Raw genomic sequence first — 15,401 nt, forward strand, 5'->3', positions numbered from 1 at the left:
CTCCTGCCTCAGCCTCCGGAGTAGCTGGGATTATAGGCATGCACCACCTCACCCGGCTAATTTTTCGTATTTTTAGTAGAGACAGGATTTTACCATGTTGGCCAGGCTGATCTCGAACTCCTGACCTCATGATCCACCCACCTGGCCTCCCAAAATGCTGGGATTACAGGGGTGCCCACCATGCCTGGCCACCAGTTTGTATCAAACATCTAAGAAAAGACACTTAAGCACTTATTTAAAATAAACATATATGTTAATTTATTTATATATAAATATATGATACATACAATATGTAAATATATATCATATATATATTATATATATATATAATACTTAACAGTATTACTGACATTTCCATTATAGTTAGGACGAGATACCACCTATAGCTCAACACTAAGCTGGAGCAGCCCTAGGCAACATAATCAGATGTTTATTATTTACAGATAAAATGACTTTCTAGAACATCTAAAAGGACATACAAATTATATTAACATGCCTATATGCCAACAATAATAAATCTGAGAATGCAAGAAGAAAAAAGATTAATTCTAAGTAGTAACCAAAGTCACAAGCTAGAAAGCTGTGAGATCTAATTTGAATTTAAAAATTATTTTTAAAAACATGAAGGAAGGCTACAAACGGTGGTTCATGCCTATAATCCCAGCTCTTTGGGAGGCCAAGGTGGGCAGATCACTTGAGGTCAGGAGTTCAAGGCTAGCCTGGCCAAAATGGTGAAACCCCATCTCTATTTAAAATATAAAAATTAGCCGGGCACAGTGATGCATACCTGTAATCCCAGCTACTAGGGAGGCTGAGGCACCAGAATCACTGGAAACTGAGAGGCAGAGGCTGCAGTTAGCTGAGATCGCACCACTGCACTCCAGCCTGGGCAACAGAGACTTTGTCTCAAAAAACAAAATTTAAAAAAGAGCCAGGCATAGTACACATGCCTGTGGCCCCAGCTTTTTGGGAGGCTGAAGAGGATCACTTGAAAACATAAAAGAGACCTAAAAAAATAAACCCTGCTTTTGATTTTAAAAAGACTCAATACTATAAAGATGTCAATTAAAAATAAGTTGAAAAAGTCAATGTGATCACAAATTCCAATCACAGCCTTTTAATAGAAATTAACAAGTTTTCGGCCGGGCGCGGTGGCTCAAGCCTGTAATCCCAGCACTTTGGGAGGCCGAGGCGGGTGGATCGCGAGGTCGAGAGATCGAGACCGTCCTGGTCAATATGGTGAAACCCCGTCTCTACTAAAAATACAAAAAAAATGAGCTTGGCATGGTGGCACGTGCCTGTAATCCGAGCTACTCAGGAGGCTGAGGCAGGAGAATTACCTGAACCCAGGAGGCGGAGGTTGCGGTGAGCCGAGACCGCGCCATTGCACTCCAGCCTGGGTAACAAGAGCGAAACTCCGTCTCAAAAAAAAAAAAAAAAAAAAAGAAATTAACAAGTTTTCTTTCTTCTTCTTTCTTCTTCATTCTTCTTTCTTCTTTCTTTTCTTCTTTCTTCTTGCTCTTCTTTCTTCTTTCTTCTTATTCTCCTTCTTGTTCTTGTTCTCAAGAAGGGACTTTTGCTCTTTTGCCCAAAATGGAGTGCTAGGGCACAACCTCAGCTGACTGCAACCTCCATCCTGGGTTCAAGCGATTCTCCTGCCTCAGCCTACAAGTAACTGGAATTACAGACTGGCACCACCACGCCCAGCTAATTTTTTGTATTTGCAGTAGAGACGGGGTTTTACCATGTTGGCCAGGCTGGTCTCAAACTCCTGACCTTGTGATCTGCCTGCCCCAGCCTCCCAAAGTGCTGGGATTGCGGCTGTGAGCCACCATGCCCGGCCTAACAAGCTTATCTTAAAAATGAAATTTAAAAAATGGGCAAAGGATTTGAATGACCATTTCTCCAGAGAAGATATAATTACAGCCAACAAGCTTATGGAAAGATGCTCAACATCAACAGTCATTAGGAAAACGTAAATCAAAACCACAAGAAGTACTACTAGTCTCACTCACTACAATTATTCCCTTTAAAATGGCTAACATTGTGTGATGTGAATTTCACACTGATAAAAAGTAATTTTTAAAATCTAATGGAAGAAGAATGCACAAAGTAGAAGAGAAATGTTTGCAAAAGAGTAATGAGAAAAGACTTGCTCTATCAAATTGAAAAACATCCTATGACATACCAGTAATTAAAAGACTATCATATTTAACTGGAAATACGCAAAGACATCATTAGAAGAAAACAGAGAGTCTAGAAACAGACCTTACGGAAATTATTTTAGAAGTATTTCAAATCACTAGGAGGGATAATCACTCAAATGATAATAGGACAGCTGGCTATCTGTGTGAAGAAAAGTTAGATTCTTACTACACATAAAAAATAAATTGCAGGCCACGCTCAGTGGCTCACACCTGTAATCCTAGCACTTTGGGAAGCCAAGGCAGATGGATCACTTGAGCCAAAGAATTCAAAACCAGCCTGCGCAACATGGTGAAATCTCATCCCTACAAAAAATACAAAAATTAGCCAGGCATGGTGGTGAATACCTGTAGACCTAGCTACTCAGGAGGCTGAGGTGGGAGGATCACATGAGTTCAGGAGGTCAAAGCTGCAGTGAGCTGAAATCATGCTACTGTACTCCAGCCTGGGTGACAGAGTGAAACCCTATTTCAAAATAAAAAAGTAAATTAAATGTACAAAATAAACTGTAGGTGGCTTAAAGTGCTAAATGTTGGAAGTAAAATTATAAATACAGTAAGAATACAGGAAAAGTTGCTTAAATCCTAGGAGTAAAGAAAGACTTCTTAGTTAAGACACAAAATACAGATGTCATAATAATAAAGTCTCAAATTATAAAAATTAAAAACTTCTGTAATCCAAAAGGAATCATAAAGACAAATCAATTGACTAGGAGAAAATATTTATAACACACAGGAGTCCAAGGATTAATATACAGAATATTATGAAGACCTACAATCAATATGAAAGAAGCAACCCAATTAAAACAAAATTGAAATTTTAAATTTAAAAACAGGTAAAAGATAGAAATATTCTAATTTAATTGTAGGTAAAGGAGCTATTCTACTTTAATTGGTCAATGTTTGCACACAGGCATGGATATTCTCAAAGCTCCCCTCCCCTGGTGACTCATACACAGGGTAAAGAAGCACTAGGCCACACCTATTTGAGGAGCAGGAGGTGTCTCAGCCTGCCCAAGGTAAGGTAAAACAGGAAAAAACGTAACACCCCATCGAAGGGCTCCTCTGCAATGGGTTCCAGAGTGAGGATGGGGGAGTGCATGGAGACAGAATGCCTTAAAGGAGACTGGTTTCTTTTTATCCAGTCAGAAATCATTCTCTTTTATTTCCACGAGACTGAAACATATAAATTATATTCTCTGAGACGAATAAGGGAAATTATTACAAAATAATCTTCTACATCTGTGTGCAAGCAGCCCACGATTATTTACAAAATCTGACCAAAGCAAACACATATGACATTATGGGAAAAAAGCAAATCGCAGAAAAATATCTGCACTGTGATTCCATTTGATTAATGTCAAAAACATGTAAAATTAAACCACAGTTTAGGGATATGAATTATGTGGTTCAAGTATAAAGAAAGAACACAAAATTCAGATTACCTCAGAAAGGGGACAGGCACAGAGACCTTCAATGGCAACGATAATTTTTTTTCTTAATCTGGTGGTTGGGTACATTGAGTATTCATTGTCCTGTCATTCTATATACCTTACACATACTTTCCATACTCTACTTTGTAACTTTTCAATTACAAACAAATAAGTCTATGGAATGCATGTAAAAACCTACATAATCTTTTAATTCTAGACTCAATCTTTTCCACTGAAAATCTTCCAGGTTCTATTATGTCCTTCTATCGCCTGTTAGGAGTTAACAAAAACCTTGATTTTCAGATTTTCTTCTGAAGTTGTATTAACAAGGAGACCCATGGAGGTAGGGCAGGGATATTTGTAAGGGCAATGGATCCTGATCAAACGCAAACCACTGACAATCACTTCAGACCAGAACACAAGAAAAAAGCAAAAAACATGTAACAAATTAAAAGCATTGCAAGAAGAATGATCCAGTTTTAACAGCTGGATATTTTTTCATTAATTATTTTCTAACTGATCAAAATTCCATGAAATCCATTTGAAATCTCAGCTTTCAATTCCTTTGAGATACAAATATTACAGCGAGTCCAATTGAGTATTTGCAGTGTCAGAGCAAATTCTGCATGTGGTGGGTAGTTCTGAGTTCAATGACAGTGTCACATGTATTCCTCCCTACTGGCCAGAAGTTTAGAAGTCCCTAAGAACCAGGCCTGGGCTCTGCCCACAACACTATCTTCTGAGTGTTCCTTTCATTAGCACAGTACAAGATCACACAATGACCCTTAGGCTGAAGCAGGATCCTGGATGCTTGAGGAAGTGGGATACTCTTTGGGTATGGTAAGCCAAAGGCTGAGACAATCAATAAATTAATTAGCATAAAGTATGCTGACTTCTTTGGAAGGAATTTCATGAACACAGGATTTAAGACTTCTTATACAATAAACAATACAATCACAAGTGCTAATTAAGTAGAACTAAGGGTGCTACAGTATGAAAATGTTATCAATCAATCAATAAGCCTCCAAATTAATTACATGTAAGATTGTACAAACAACTGGTCCCCAACTTATGATGGTTCACCTTATAATTTTTCGACTTTACAATGGTGCAAAAGCTATACTCATTCAGTAAAACTGTACTTCAAGGACCCATACAATCACTCTGTTTTTCACTTTCAGTATAGTACTTAATAAATTACATGAGGTATTATACAAAAGGCTTTGTGTTAAATGATTTGCCAAACTTTAAGCTACCGTAACACATTCAATGTAGGCTAAACTAAGCCATGACGTTCAGTAGGTTCGGTATAGTAAACGCATTTTCAATTTATATTTATTTTATTTTTTTGAGAGAGAGTCTTGCTCTGTTGCCCAGACTGGAGTACAGGAATGCAATTTCAGTTCACCACAACCTCCACCTCCCAAGCTCAAGCGATCCTCCCACCTCAGGCCCCCAAGTAGCTGGGACTATAGGTGCGCACCATCATACTCAGCTAATTTTTCATATTTTCGGTAGAGACAGGTTTCACCATGTTGCCCAGGTTGGTCTCAAACTCCTGAGCTCAAGTAATCTGCCCACCTCAGCCTCCCAAAGTGCTAGGATTATAGGCGTGAGCCACCACACCTGGCCCAATTTATGGTATTTTCAACTTACAAAGGGTTTATCAGGATGCAACCCCAGCAGAAGTCAAGAAACATCTGTATTAGGGTATTAAAGGAAATTTTTAAAGATACCTTCCCTGGAGCGGAAGCATATAGCAGTTAAATAGAAAGGAGTTGTAATATACACTATTGGGGTGATGGGTACACTAAAAGCCAACACTTCACCCCTACGCAATTCATCCATGTAAAAAAAAAAAAAGCCTCTTGTTCCCCTAAAACTATTGAAATAAAAACTAAATAAATGCTCCACAATTTAATCCAACCTCCCTTATCATCTGCTTTCCATATTCATATTCACTTCTTAAACAGAGGTGTGTGCCTGAGAGAGAGAGGAGAGAAAAAGAGAGGAAGAGAGAAAGAAGGAGGAGGAGAGGGAATGAGAACGTAGAAATACGTGGGAATAAAGAATGGGAAAGTAGTAGTTACTAGGAAACCTCTAATCAGGCCCTGCAGGGGACTCTGGAATACAATACTAGAATTGTATTCCAGAACTGCATTACCTCCAGGACCTTTAAGGGAGCTTTCTTTCTCTAAGCACATCCCTCTCTTCCCTCACTCCCTCAAGCATGCAGACCTGCTCTTCCTTCTTCTAACTTGTAGTCCTTCATCCCTCATCTCTTTTTTATCCTCTCAGTTGAGCAACCCCATTTCTGCTTTCCCTTCCCTGGATTCTTAGCCTCAAAGATATATAATACATAATAATAATATTGGAAAGAGGTTATGGAATCCCATTTTAGCTGCCTCAGACTCCAGAGTTCTTCATGTTAGTGACCTCATTATTTTGCACAAAGTCCCCTGCAGGGCCTGGTTAGAGGTTTCCTACATTCCTTTAGTTTGGCACTCTGGCATGGGCATAGCCCAGGGACACATTCCAATTTCTTAAAGCTGAAAAGTCCCATCTGAGAGTCTAAGATCTTTACTAAAACTAACCTTAACTGAATACCATTCAAAAGTGTAAAAAGCAGATAAACCAGTTCAACTCTATGCCCAAGTATTTGTTAAATTATGGTGAGACAAATGATAAAACTACTCATTTTTCATTAATTATGGTATTGTATTGAAGACTTTCCTTTATAAAAAGAAAGCAACCAAACTGATACAACAGACTGAAAGGCATATGTTTTCTAAATATATAACATTATAATTACTTCTTTGAATACTATATTCTTTTTTTTTTTTTTTTTTTTTTTTTTGAGACAGAGACAGAATCTTGCTCTGTCATCAGGTACCAGGCTGGAGTGCAGTGGCGTGATCTCGGCTTACTGCAACCTCTGCCTCCCGGGTTCAAGCAATTCTCCTGCCTCAGCCTCCCCAGTAGTCAGGACTACAGGCGCGTGCCACCACACCCAACTAATTTTGTATTTTTTAGTAGAGACAGGATTTCACCATGTTAGCCACGATGGTCTTGATTTCTTGATCTCATGATCCGCCTGCCTGAGCCTCCCAAAGTGCTGGGATTACAGGCTTGAGCCACCACACCCAGCCTACTACATTATCTTATTGTACTTTCAAGAGATGATTTGTTTATTCTATTAGCCTAAAATATCAGGTTATAATACATCCTTTTATCACATAATTTGAATTGCCTTATGTTCTGATAACACTTAGGATCAAGAAATATAAGCATTATTGATTCTAACATCTCCAAATCCCAGCATTTCTAAGGAAATAAATACATATAAGTTATATGTTCAAGATCACTATGTCAAAAAGATTTTTTTAAAAAGAATTGTATTCCATATGTTCAAGAAGAAAAAAGACTAAATGCTTTCTCCCTAAGAAACAAGACAAGTAATCTGCTTTCATCATCTCTATTTAACATTGTACTACAGATCGTAGCCAGTGCAATAACAAAAAGAAACAAAAGCCTGGAAAGGAAGAATTAAAACTATTCACAGATGACATAATCTTTACATAGAAAATCTAATGGAATCTATTAAAAAGCTCTAAGACACCAGGTACGGTGTTTCATGCCTGTAATTCTAGCACACTGGGAGGCTGAGGCGAACAGATCACTTGAGGTCAGGAGTTCGAGGCCAGCCTGGCCAACATGGTGAAACTCATCTCTTCTAAAACTACAAAAATTAGCTGGACACAGTGGCGGGTGCCTGTAGTCTCAGCTACTCAGGAGGCTGAGGCAGGAGAATCACTTAAACCTGGGAGGTGGAGGTTGCAGTGAGCCAAGATTATGTCACTGCACTCCTGCCTGGGTGACAGAGTGAGACTCCATCTCAAAAAAAAAAAAAGGTCTAGGACTAATAAGAGCTAAGTGAGCTTAGCCAGATTGACAAAGAAGATTAATGTAAAAAATTAATCATATTTCTATATACTAGCAACAATCGGAAATACAAATTTCAAAAATATGATTTTAACAGTGCATCACTCCATTCTAACACTGCTATAAAGAAATACCCAAGACTAGGTAATTTATAAAGGAATTAGTTTTAATTGACTCACAGATCCACATGGCTGAGAAAGACTTAGGAAACAATCATGGTGAAAGAGGAAGCTGGCATGTCTTACACGGCAGCAGACAAGAGAGAGAGCATGTGAGAACACAAGAAAAATTACCATTTATAAAACCATCAGATCTTGTGAGAATTCACTATCATGAGAACAGCATGGGGGAAATCAGCCCCATAATCAAATCACTTCCCTCCTCGACATGTGGGGATTACAACTCAACATGAAATTTGGGTAGGGACACAAAACGAAACCATATCAAATAGCATCAAAAACTATTAAATACTTAGGAATAACTAAACATTGACAGTTTCCTTAAAGATCAAGCATATAACTATTATATGATCTAGTCATTCTACTCCTAGGTATTTAACCAAGAGGAATAAAAATATATGTCCTTACAAAGCCTTGTAAACAAATTTTTATGGTAACCTTATTTTTTTTTTTTTTTTTTTGAGACGGAGTTTCGCCCTTATTACCCAGGCTGGATCTCGGCTCACCGCAACCTCCGCCTCCTGGGCTCAGGCAATTCTCCTGCCTCAGCCTCCTGAGTAGCTGGGATTACAGGCACGTGCCACCATGCCCAGCTAATTTTTTGCACTTTTAGTAGAGACGGGGTTTCACCATGTTGACCAGGATGGTCTCGATCTCTTGACCTCGTGATCCACCCGCCTCGGCCTCCCAAAGTGCTGGGATTACAGGCTTGAGCCACCGCGCCCGGCGGTAACCTTATTTTTAATAACTAAAACCGGTAACAACCAATGTGTCCATCAGCAGATAAACGTATTAATAAACTGAGGTACATCCATACAATGCAATATTACTCATCAATAAAGAGGAATCAACTACTGATACAGTTAACAACAGAGATGACTCTCAATTATGCTGAGTGAAAGAGGCATAACTACATATTGTATAGTTTCGTTTATATAAAATAAGAGGAAATTCTTGGAAATGAAAGCTAATGTACAGTGATGAAAACATCAGTTGTCTGGGATAAGGGTCAGGGAGCCAGGATTATAAAAACAGTTTTGGGCATAATAGATACACTCTTTGTCTTGTTTGTAATGATAGTCTTACAAGTGCACATATATGTCAAAACTTAACAAATTATATGCTTTAAATATGTGCAGTTTATAACCTGTCAACCATACCTCAATAAATCGGCTTTAAAAATATGGTCTTAACCAATAATTAATAATCCCATAAAACACAAATTGGGCCCCAATTTATTTATTAAAAATTGTTCTTTGTTAATGATATGTATTTCAGTCATAAAAGTTATAAGGCATCCTTACTTGTAAAAAAGACTGATTTGAACAGGCAAAAATTCAGTAAAACATAAGGAAAATAAATGCATTATTTCAAACAAAATCTCAGAACAATTCATTTTTTTCATTTACAAAACTAAACTAAAATTTTTAAAAATATGTAAATTTCTGGACTTGTTTAATACTGTCCCATAGGTAAAAGGATTAAACAAAAATAATAATAGCTCCTTCTTGGCATAACTGTTGCTAGAGTTCTGTATTCAGCCTTTTAAAAGTGATTAAAGCTAACCATGGCAGACATCTGAGAAAGAGGCAACTATTTCCCATGGGGAAAGCTGATCTCTCAAAAAAATGAAGTTAAACAGAAATGTTTGGGGCTTCTCTCTGAATACCTCAACACCTAGATAATCACCACAAACCTTTTTTCATCAAAACCCAATGGGAAATAGAAACAATCCAATTTCATTAGAGGAGGACCAAAAAAGAACTTATAATGCAGGATTCTTTAATTAGTATTATATAACTTCCTGCCTCCTCCTGATTTGGGTCACACAAGCTCTCAGTGTCTACCAGGCACTCCACCAACTACTTTACTGAGGGCAGGGTACTTCATCAGCCCTTCTTCCCTGTCCCATGATTTCATCAGGGACAATTTAAAGGTACTTTGCACCACAAGAAGTCCCTTCCTACCAGTCTGACCACTGTCTCATCTGCCACCATTAGTGCATCCCAGAGGCAGCCTGTTATTGGTACAAGTAAGGAATCAAAAGTAGATGAACTAACAGTTGACTAAACTTGATCAAGTCTTGCCTCAACATAACTAGTCACAAAATAACTACTCTAAGGCGTCAAGTTCTTGCTATGGTTCCAAATAAAATGCCTCTTATATGAAAAAAACATCAAATCCTTCTACTTCACGTTACATGACAAAAAGGAGCATCTTGTGCCGTTCTACCAACACCCTCAGTTTAATAAAGACAAGAATTCTGGGACAAGTGCAGTGGTTTATGCCTGTGACTCCAACATTTGAAAGGCTGAGGCAGGAGGATCACTTGAGGCCAAGAGTTTCAGACAAGCCTGAGCAACATAGCAAAACCCTGTATCTCAAAAAAAATTAAAAAAGTTTTTTAACCATTTGGGTACGGTGGCTCATGCCTGTAGACCCAGCTACTCAGGAGGTTCAGGTGGGAAGATCACTTGAGCCCAGGAGTTCAAAGTTACAGTGAGCTATGATCACACCACTGCACTACAGCCTGGGCAGCAGAATGAGATTCTGTCTCAAAAAGATTGAATGCAGTGGCTCATGTCTGTAATCCCAGCACTTTAGAGGCCAAGACAGGCGGATGGCTCGAGGTCAAGAGTTCGAGACCAGCCTGGACAACATGGTGAAACCCTGTCTCTACTAAAAATACAAAAAATTGGCCAGGCATAGTGGCATGCACCTGTAGTCCCAGCAACTCAGGAAGCTGAGGCTGGAGAATTGCTTGAGCCCAGGAGGCGGAGGTTGTAGTGAGCTAATGCCACTGCACTCCAGCCTGCATAAGGGAGTAAGTCTCCGTCTCAAAATAATAATAATAATAATAATTCTGGTCAAGTCTCCACTTCCTTGACATCATTAAAAATAGCATAGATGGCCAAACCTCAGAGGGATCTATCCACTCATTCCAGGTAGTCTTACTTGTATTCATGCTCAATAGTATTTCATTTCATAGCAACTCCTCCTGTAAAACAAAAAACTTTTTGAAGGTTAAAATAAAAAACAGGCTAGGTGTGGTGGCTCACATGTATAATCCCAGAACTTTGGGAGGCTGAAGCGGGAGGATCACTTGAGCCCAGAAGGTCAAGGCTACCGTGAGCTGTGATCTCACCACTGCACTCCATCCAGGGCAACATGGGTTTGCTTTGACCAGAACACTGTTCTCTTCCTGTGCATCTTGCGGATCTCACTTAAAATGTCATTTCTGTGATTTCTCTAAAACACTTGTAACAGCCATAGTTTTGCATTTGTGTGGTTGAGTATCATCTACTAAGGACAGGGATCATATATGCATTCACTCTCCCCCATCTCCAATATATTTGTTGAATAAGTGAATAAATGACCACCAAGTCTACAAAAAAGCAACAAAACATCTTTTAAGAGGACTTAAGAGTTTGGTCATCTTCACAAATGTATCTTTGGTGGATGCCCAAAGCAATTGAGCCCCCTTACTAAACTCAAAAAAAAAAAAGTCTCAGATGTATACATAAATCGCTCTGGCTTTCAATGTCTCAAGGCAAATGCTGAGCATCGAAGGCTGATAGGCTAAACACACACACCCTCCATGTATAGAGCACACCTACTGGTTACTAAGTACAGTCGTTTTTGGTATTTCCTGATATAATTAATGCTACATAGGAAACACTTCAGAAATATCAGTCAAATAAATAAAGAGCAACATTTCACAAGACTCTTGAGCATGACTGAAACAATAACTATACTTAAATTGTGGTCTTTCATAAAAACCTAATACCAAATGCAGAAGCAAATCACCTCTAAGTGGCAAAGCCCTCAGTTAGTAGCTTCACTAAGATCTCAAACAGGAAAAATGCCCTCTAGATTTGTATTAAGACTATTTGAAAGAAATAGATCACAAATCAAGTGACTTGAGAGCATTAAATAAGACCTTCAAAATGCCACATGGAACTTTTCCCCAAACTCTTAAGAATATAAGGCAAGGAATTAGGACTTCCTGTCCCCTCCAATACAAATACAAATTATATCTGTACTGTAGAGACAAATCAAGTCCCATTTAACCCATAAATGATTTCTCCACCCTCTGACCTACTATAGCACTTAATATCTCTACCAAATATTTTGCATTTAAACAAATGCCCATTTTACTGCTTTCCTAACAATTTCATGTGTGCAGTCTTTTATTTCTTTTATATCCTTTAAAGTATATAATGCTGTAGCTGCTTAATATTTATTAAATTGAAATGAAATTATGATTTTGAATTATGAATTTTGGTACAGAAACTCCCACATTTTATTCCCAAATAATGCCATTTCCAAAAATGGTTCACATGCCTCAGTTTTAGCTCCATCATCATCAAATGAAAAATAAAGTCATTATCCAACCATGTTCAAATAAGGCTTACAGTTTTCTCAGTACCACTCATTCAAACTCAATAAGGAGAGGTTTTCCAGTGCCATAGTGTTTTTTGAAGTGTAGGTCTGGGCTATTAACAACACTCTTGAATGTAGCAAATTTCATTTGAAATATTTCTCAAACCTAGTCAGACCCAGGAAGATTTCCTTTGGCAGAAAACCTGGGAAGACACAAAATCTAACTTAGAGAATATACTAACCACACCTCACTCTCAACTGGAAAGAAATTCCCCAGATAAGGATAAATTCAAGATGTACAATTAAATAAGTCTCACACCTACAGAACTATGGAACAGAAGAGAAGACTCAGAAATAAAGCCCCGCACCTACAACCGTCTGACCTGCGATAAGCTGACAAATTAAGCAATTTTTTTTTCAACGTCAAATAGGGAAAGGGACTCCCTATTCAATAAATGGTGCTGGGATAACTGACTAGCCATATGCAGAAGAATGAAACTGGATCATATTTCACGATATACATAATGGGTTAAATATTTCAATGTAAAGACCTCAGCCAGTCACAGTGGCTCATGCCTGTAATTTCAGCACTTGTGGAGATTGAGGCAGGTGGATCCCTTGAGCCTAGGAGTTAAGAGACCAGCCTGGGAAACATGGTGAAACCACAAAAAAATACAAAAATTAGCCAAACGTGGTAGTGCACAGATGTAGTCCCAGCTACTCAGGAGGCTGAGGTGGAAGGATCACTTGAGCCAAGGAAGTCGAGGCTGCAGTGAGCTGTAGTCACACCACTGCACTTCAGCCTGGGTGACGGTGAGACCCTGTCTCAAAATAAAAGACCTCAAACTATAAAAATCCTAGAAGAAAACCTAGGAAATGCACTTCTTGACACTGACCTTGGCAAATTTTTGGCTAAGTCCCCAAAAGCAACTGCAGCAAAAACAAAAATTGACAAGTTGTAACTAATTAAACTATAAAGCCTCCAACAGCAAAAGAAATTACCAACAGAGTAAACAGAAAACTACAAAATGGGAGAGAATATTCACAAATTATGCATCTGACAGAGGTCCAATATCAAGAATCCACATGTAACTTAAACAACAAGCAAAAAACATATAAGCCCATTTTTTAAAGTGGGCAAAAGACATAAACAGACACTTCTCAGTAACCACCCTCCTCCCAAAAAAAAAGACCTGGACATACAAGCGACCAACAAATATCTGAAAAAAATGCTTATATCAGAAAAATGCCAATCAAAACAACAGTGAAATATCATCTCACACCACTCAGAATGGCTATTATCAAAAAGCCAAAAAACACCAGATGCTGGTGAGGCTGTAGTGAAAAGGGAACACTTACACACTGTTTGAAAGTAAAGTAGTTCAGCCACTGTAGAAAGCAATTTAGAGATTTCTCAAAGAACTTAAAGAGCCACCATTTCACCCGGCAATCCCATTGCTGGGTATAGAACCAAAGGAAAACAAACCACTATACCAAAAAGACACAGGCCCCTGTATGTTCACGGCTGAGCTATTCACAATAGCAATGACACGGAATCAATCTAAATGACCATCAATGGCGGACTGGACAAAGAAAATGTGGATGTACACCATGGAATACTATGCAGCCACAACAAAAAGGAGGAACTCAAGTCCTTTGCAGCAACATAGATGGAGCTTGAGGCCATAATCCTAAACGAATTAGCACAGGGACAGAAAACCAAATACCACATGTTCTCACTCATAAGTGGGAGCTATACACTGTGCACACATGAACATAAACACGGGAACAATAAACACTGTGGACTACCGGAGGGGGGGCGAGATGGGGGATGTGGATTTAAAACCGCCTACTGGGTACTATGGTCACTACCTGGGTGCAATACACCCATGTAACTAAACTGCATGCGTATCCCCGATATATGAAATAAAAGTTTTAATTATACTTTTTTAAAAGAGTCTCTACGATCAATAAAGCAGATAAAGTGTATCACTGTGGAAAGCACAAGCGTCAAGAATAGTGTTAGAATTAAACGGCTGCTGTTCAAGATTCCTGAGGCACCCCATCCCTGCCAGTCCTGAACATCTCCATTAAGACCCCTGAGAACCGCATCCACAGGTGACCCGAGCCTCAGAAAGCATCCTCTCTATAGCAACAGGCTCTAATGCTGGTCTCGCTCCCCTCACACCATCCTAGGGTACAAGGGCCCAGGCGCTATGAGCGCTGCTTGGGAGGCCGGGTCGGTCAAGAGCAGAGTGGGGAGCGGCGGACACGGACGGAGATGCGAGACAGGGGAGATGCGTGGGCCGGGGAGCAACGCCAGAGGCGGAAGACGTTCGTCCCGGGCCGCCGCCGCAGGTGCCTGGCGAAGCGCCCCGGAGCCTCCCAGAGGCCAGACCCCGGGTCGCCCCCGAGGCGGTCGTGCAGCACTAGGCGGTGTAACCGGGAGGGGAGTGAGGGCCTCACCTTTTCTCCCCGGAGGCCGGGACCGCAGCAGTCCCGCAGTTGCTAAGGAGAATGCTCTTCCGGGTCACGGGCGCGGCGTTCTAGAGAGCGACGGTGGCCGGGTGGGGCCATGAGCGACGCGCGAGGGGTGTGTGCTCCGCGGCGGGTCTGGTACTTGGCCGCTCAGCCGCTGCAAGGGCGAAATGGCCGGGCCAGGGGCCTCCGCGCCTTCTCCGGCCTCACTCGCCACTTGCGGGGACAACTCGCTGCAACCCTTGGCTCCCAATGGGCGGCCTCTGAGACGTCTTGTGCCGGGCCCCTCTCCCACCGGCGGGAGCCTTCCAGACCCGGCTCCCGAACCTCGGGGCTCTGCTCCACCCGGCCAGGTTTTGCACTGCAGACGCCGCCGGCCCCTTTCCGGTTACAAGGATTTGCTCATTCTTTCATTTACTCATTGCTCATTTATTGGGCAGTTGCTCAGGGCGAAGTGCAGTGCTGGCACTGAGGATACAGAGATGGGCAACCCCCGCGTGGTCCCTGCCCTCAGGATACGTGGCTGATGGCAGAGCATGCAGACGGCGTCCCGCACGCGAGGACGACTGAAGGAAAGGAGAGAAGAAGAGCCTGCCCAAGAGGCCCTTCCAGACAAGGGTGGGGAGCAGCTGATGATGGAGACGTCAACCTAGTAGAAAGGGTAGGGAAGAGGGTTTCAGGTGAGAGAGGAAGTGTAGTTGAGAAAGCCCTGACAGTTCAGTGTGGCCCGCCCAGGGACGTGTGTGGAGAGGAGACAGTCGCTAGGCACCGGACTTAGGAAA

General features: G+C 40.6%; 1 protein-coding gene across 5 annotated transcripts in view; it reads right to left on the minus strand.

The window, feature by feature from the left end:
• DIS3L2 (DIS3 like 3'-5' exoribonuclease 2) overlaps positions 1-14,678 on the minus strand; it is a 388,020-nt gene extending 373,342 nt beyond the window's left edge. For 3 of the 5 annotated variants that reach the window (XR_012517592.1, XM_003936718.4, XM_074398856.1), the window contains exon 1: positions 14,608-14,678. The gene's annotated coding sequence lies outside the window, so the exon portion shown is untranslated. Of the gene's footprint in view, positions 1-10,675; positions 10,757-14,607 lie in introns of those variants that run through there. The other 2 variants (XM_074398855.1, XM_074398854.1) reach the window with 2 other exon arrangements.
• Positions 14,679-15,401: the final 723 nt, after the last annotated feature.

The sequence above is a fragment of the Saimiri boliviensis genome, chromosome 5 (assembly GCF_048565385.1).
Source record: "Saimiri boliviensis isolate mSaiBol1 chromosome 5, mSaiBol1.pri, whole genome shotgun sequence".
In the NCBI taxonomy this organism is placed as follows: Eukaryota; Metazoa; Chordata; class Mammalia; order Primates; family Cebidae; genus Saimiri; species Saimiri boliviensis.